Raw genomic sequence first — 6109 nt, forward strand, 5'->3', positions numbered from 1 at the left:
TTGTTTATTTTCTTTCTCCTCCAACCACTGCTGTTATCTCTCTTGTTTATTTTGCTGTTCGAGCTGCCACTGTTGCAAGTTATCTTGCCATTGCTGTAATCTATCTTCTTGTTTATTTTCTCTTTCTACTTGTTTCTTTTCTTTTTTCCCCAACAACTGCTGTAATCTCTCTTGTTTATTTTGCTGTTCGAGCTGCAACTGTTGCAGGTCTTCTTGCAACTGCTGTTGTCTCTCTTCTTGTTGTTTTTCTCTTTCTTCTTGTTTCTTTTGTTCTTCTTGTGTTGCTGCCATCAAATCTGCTAAGCTGTAGTTTGATTTGCCACTTCTCGTTTCCGTTTTTTTCTTTTCCGTCCCACTCTCTGACACAAATTTGTTACGCCTCTGTGTTCGTTTGTTAATTTTCCGTAAAAATTCTCTACGAAGAAACTTTAGTCCTTTCTTAAGTAAAACTAGTTTATTCTTTCTCAATACAATTTTGCAATACACTATTTTGTTCAGTATTAATACCTTTACGGCGTTTATTTTGTCATGTTGCAAATCACCTATTTATTTCTTGGTCGAAAAGCGTTAATAAATTAAGGAAGGAAACATGCATCTCGGCCCGGCATGGTCAGGTGGTTAGAGCGCTCAACTCGCAATCTGCGGGTCGCGGGTTTGAATCCCCGTCACACCAAACATGTTCGCCCTTTAAGCCGTGGTAAAAGAGTAGTCCAAGAGTTGGCGGTGGGTGATGATGACTAGCTGCCTTCCCTCTAGTCTTACACTGCTAAATTAGGGACGGCTAGCGCAGATAGCCCTCGTGTATAATGTTATATAATGTTATAACATGTGTTACGTTTACTGGTTTGTTAGCAGGTGGCACATAGACATCCATCAACCCGTTCTTGCATGAAATGGTCATTCTTTTTAATACTACCCCCAGTAGCACAGCGGTATGTCTGCGGAGTTACAACGCTAGAAACCGGGTTTCGATACCCGTGGTGGGCAGAACCCAGATAGCCCATTGTGTAACTTCAAACAGACAAAAAATATATAATATTATTATTAGAACATAGATAAAAGAGTGAGAGACTATATAATTTATTATACAGGCGATTAAAATTAGGTTGGTGGCGACGTTTTACCGCTACTTGTTCGTTAACAGTTACTGAAAGGATATTAGTGATAAAGTTCGACTGAAAATTAAGTTTCCATAAGAACATACGAGGTTATTTTTTTCAATGCTTAAATATTACGAATATAATCGTTTTCACATTTACGACTTTAATATGAGTATTTATGTTTTTATATTCAACCATAAAATGGCACCTCAACTCAATTTTATTATTTATTTATAAGTGTTCAACCCATTTTAAGCATCCATATTCAGGTCTATCGAGAAAAAAAATGTATTAAACTCGCATTGTAATATCAACACACAGTATATAGACGATACTGCAAACGATAAACAGTGAGTTATAAATCTTGTAGGAGTGGACAATTACTACAGACGTAGGAACTCGATACATTTGAGTGTGAGTTATAATTCAACCTTGCCATTTTTGTCCCCAACTCGTAAAAAGTTGATTGAATGGTTATTTTTATTAAAATTCTCACCACAAAAGGTCCAAACGCAAATGTATATATATATAATTTTCATACACATATTAATTTATTAAAATATTGCTATTTATATAAAGAAAAGGATCGTGTTCAGGTGTTCTTTAAAACTAGTTTTATGTTTAACTTGAACAAAAGAAAACGGCTACTTATTTTCTTACCATAAACACAAGCAGATGTGTTAAAACAAGCATGCGCAGACCATGCTGAACAGGTTTGCTTTGTATCGACTGGTACTTCCACAAACAGGTGGGCCAGGGTGGACATAAGCGTGCTGTAATGATAAGATTTGGAACAGAAATCCAAACTAGTTTATTGGCCAGAGCTCCGCACTTCGTGACGTGGCCTTGCACGTGCAAGTTACTTGTGGTGGCTGTTGAATTAACACCGAAAGTCTGAGAGAAAGGATGCTGTGAATGTCGTTTTACTTTAGCTGCAAAAACCCAATCCCTGTAAAGTCAACAAATGTTTCTTCGACCAATAGGGTACTCTATTCTGAAGATTAACGACAGGGTATGATATATGTATATATATATATATAGTAGATTGTTAACTTAAAATGTTATTTTAGTAATTCATAGATTTCTCTGTGAACATAACAAAAGAGTAAAGGATTAAAATTTATCCGCCCACTCTTCTAAAGCGTTTGAGCTTTGAAGCTTCAGAACAGTTTCACCTTCGTTATATTTTTGTGGGCTTTCCTCAAAATGAATGTACAGGTAGTGATACTATTCATCGAATGTTGTATCATAATAATATAAAGTGTGATCAAAGTGAAAGTGTGTTTCATCTTCGAACAAGAACACTTGTTTTAATTTAAGGAATATGGACAAACACTGTTACTTGGGGGTATCGCCGTGGTAGTACTTCGATTCGGGTTTATTGGGATCTAGATCCTTTTCGGGATCTGGGAGGGTCAGGTATGATGTTCCGCCTCTTCCTCCCTCCTGTACTGGTGTTTAAGTGGTGAACATCACACAGAAGAGCGTGGTGATGTTACTTAAAGTCACTGTTATGATTTTAATACCCCTATCAGGGCAGTATCCTTTAATGTTCGACGTTCATCATTTGTACTGTTGCTTTATTTGGTATGCTAAAGTCTAGCATATCGCAAACAGTCTCATATGCTCCAGTGCTTGTTCATTTTGTAGCATGTCTTGTATATATTGCCATATATATAACCCTTTTGTATACACTACATAAATGATATATTAGGTAAGCCTAGCAGTAGGTGGCTGATTGCTATACTTATATATTTATTGGTAATAGGTACTTAGGCTCATTTTCATCATGTATGGCATAGCGATCCAGTGTGCGTAGCAGTTCATTTTTACTCAGGTTTTTCTGGAAATAATACGCGTAGGAAAAAAAGCAAGAATTTAAATAAGGGAGAAATTGCAAGAGATTTTATTATTGTATTTATTTCTGGTAGTCTGTAAGCTGGATAGGTTGCACTATAGAAACGTGGAAGTTCGTCGATTGCTAATGGTGTTGTTAGATAAGCTATACATATTTACATTTTGTTGCCTTATAGTCGTAGGGCAACATTTATATACAAACTATTGTATTGGAATACATAAGGTATTTATAGAGTCACCTAAAGATACGTAACACGCTATATGTTATATAATGTTGTTTAGGGGTACACGTATTGTCAAAGGATAATAATAAGGCGTGACAAACTGTTACCAAGATGCTACCAAAGTATAATTTGTGTTACAAGTAGCTGCATATATGTGTAACAAAATTTATTGGAATACTTCATACATTTGACTGACTGTGAAATATTTTTAAATCGCAATGTTATATATAGAGATGCCCGAGGTGTTATTAAAATAATACGTCAAATGTTTGATAAGTTTTCTACATAAAAGTTGCGAGGTACATATCGGATACACAATTTTGTAGAGGGATATATATGGTATTTTAAGAATTGATTATGCACTTGAATACAAACAATTGTGTGTGACGAAGTTTTATATAAAACCGTACGAGATAATCTTGTGAGTCTGGCATAGTATTTATTTTTAGGGTTAATTAGTAATTTTTTTGTTCGAAAATAACCACCTTTCGTACTTGATGTGGATGAAAATTACTTTCAGGCATTAGAAGATGTTACTTTCCCACTAACCACTGTTGAAATTATTGTTCTCTTTTTATCTAGTTTTTCATATGTGTAAGCTAAACTTTCCTATGAGAAACCGCATTTTCGTTGTCATTATTTAATTTACTCAAATGAGTTAGTAACGTTTTTAATGTATTACTTTATTCTAAACTAGCTTACAAAGTCGTACATACACAAATGACCTTCTCTGCTATATGTAGATATAAATTAGGTATTTTTTCTCAGTGGATTTTGAAAGTGGATATAAATTATAAAAAGATACATTGGATTAATTTCAAGCTACTCTTTGAATACGACTGGTTTCGATTCCACTTTTTTGGCTCCTATGATTTGGTAAGATTGGCCAACTAAAACTCCAATGTACGCGTTCCTTTTCCAGGAGGTTTAACATTCTCATAATCGGTTAGAAGATTTATACTTATGTATTTCTCTTGCGTGTGTGTGTGTGTATTGAGAATTAATGTGCTACGTGTGGAAGTTAACTGATATCATTCATCTATCTAGCTCGTGTTCTTGCGTGTGTGTATGTGTATTGAGAATTAATGTGCTACGTGTGGAAGTTAACTGATATCATTCATCTATCTAGCTCGTGTTTTCGGACTTTTTTTAGAGTCGAAATTCAAACTCTACTACTTCTGAAACTAAAAATATGTAATAAAAAAAATCCTGGTTAATTTGATAGCAGTCAGTGATAAATAACTTGGTGAAAACAGAGGGCGAATACATCGATGATTAGTCAGATTTAATCGTCCGTACAGTTCTTCCCACGGGTTACACACACACACACCGGACGCTGACACCAAGGAAGTAAACCATAATTCGCTAAGCTCAAGAGCAGCCTTAGGCGAGGCTGTTGTGTTTGCTTCTAAGCCCTAAGGAAATAAAGTAATACAACAACATGGAGCGTTAATTTTGTTCTGTAAAAACCAGACTGAAAGCCGGAAACAGTATTCTTAACCCCCCGTATAAAGACAACCTTTTTCTACATGTAATGGAATCCAACAAAGATTATTGTTATTAATTAATTTAAAAGACAATGGTTATTTTTTAAATATAATGCTTTCATATAATATGTCTACCGCAGGAATCGAACCCCGGATTTAAGTGTTGTAAGTCCGTAAACGTACCGCTGTTTCACCAGGGGACGGTTTTAAAGAGAGTGAGGGAAAGAGAAGGGTTTGATGGTTAGAAGTGGCATTTCAAATGCTGTTTGTTTTAATTACTTATGTTGTTAAATCAGTTTACGAGCTGTAATAATATCACATTGTACTCTAGTAGGTGCATCATGGAGAAATACTGTTCGCATAATTTTTCACTTTGAAACTAACCTGATAACAGTGAAATATATTATTAAAGTTTTCACTCAGTACCCCATTTGTGTATGGTTAAAATTAAAGTAGATGTACTTCCGCAGGGTCCCCTAAAGTGTTCTCTTTCCAGAGTAACTAAAACCAAAATTTAGAGTAACAAATGTTTTTATTTCTTGCTTTTGAAGTTCATATGTCATGTGTTGTAACCTACAGAGTGCATAATTCTTCTCGCGATTCATTGCGCGCACGTTTTACTAACGTCACGACAGTACAAACTGCAACGATAAATTCCCTTATGTGACGTCATTTTAGTGTCTACTGACTGACTGACAGACAACACAGTGATGCGAGTGGTTAAAACAGGTAACTCCTCCATGCAGTTTTGGGCCCTCTTTTGGGGAAATTACTAACATCAAGCATCTGGGTGGTTAGGGCGCTCGACTCGCAATCTGAGGGTCGCGGGTTCGAATCCCCGTCACACCAAACATGCTCGCCCTTTCAGCTGTGGGGGCGTTATAAGTGACGGTCAATCCCAGTATTCTTTGGTAAAAGAGTAGTCCAAGAGTTGGCGGTAGATGATGATGACTAGCTGCCTTCACTCTTGTCTTACACTACTAAATTAGGGTCGGCCAGCACAGATAGCCCTCGTGTAACTTTGCCGTAAAAAACAAACAAACAAGAACAAAATAAAAAGATGAAATGGTGGATGACTGATGAGGTCCACTCTCCGTCGTTTTTTAAATACAATTTTTAAACGGATTTATTCATCAAATTGCTTGTGGGTCTATGTCTTTGTTGATTATAGGATTTATAATAGCATTTGAGTCATTAAAAAAAACGCCATCAATATTGCAATCCGTCCTACTAATTACTGCTGGGTCCTTTATATTTTTACATAGATGAGTAGGCTGTTATTTTACTAGCGCAGAACTGTCCATTGCAGAGAACCGAACCCCGGATTTTAGAGTTATATGTTCGTAAACTTACCGCTGACTCACCGGCAGACTCCACTGGTAGTGAACATTATAAAAACAAGTAGTTAATTAGGTGGTAAGTTTGTTTTTGAATTTCGCGC

General features: G+C 36.0%; 1 protein-coding gene across 1 annotated transcript in view; it reads left to right on the plus strand.

The window, feature by feature from the left end:
- The first annotated feature begins 1785 nt into the window (after positions 1-1785).
- LOC106473665 (uncharacterized protein DDB_G0288805-like) overlaps positions 1786-6109 on the plus strand; it is a 15751-nt gene continuing 11427 nt past the window's right edge. Inside the window, exon 1 of the mRNA XM_013934344.2 lies at positions 1786-2112. The gene's annotated coding sequence lies outside the window, so the exon portion shown is untranslated. The remainder of the gene's footprint in view (positions 2113-6109) is intronic.

Source organism: Limulus polyphemus, unplaced genomic scaffold (genome assembly GCF_000517525.1).
Source record: "Limulus polyphemus unplaced genomic scaffold, Limulus_polyphemus-2.1.2 Scaffold6381, whole genome shotgun sequence".
Classification (NCBI taxonomy): domain Eukaryota; kingdom Metazoa; phylum Arthropoda; class Merostomata; order Xiphosura; family Limulidae; genus Limulus; species Limulus polyphemus.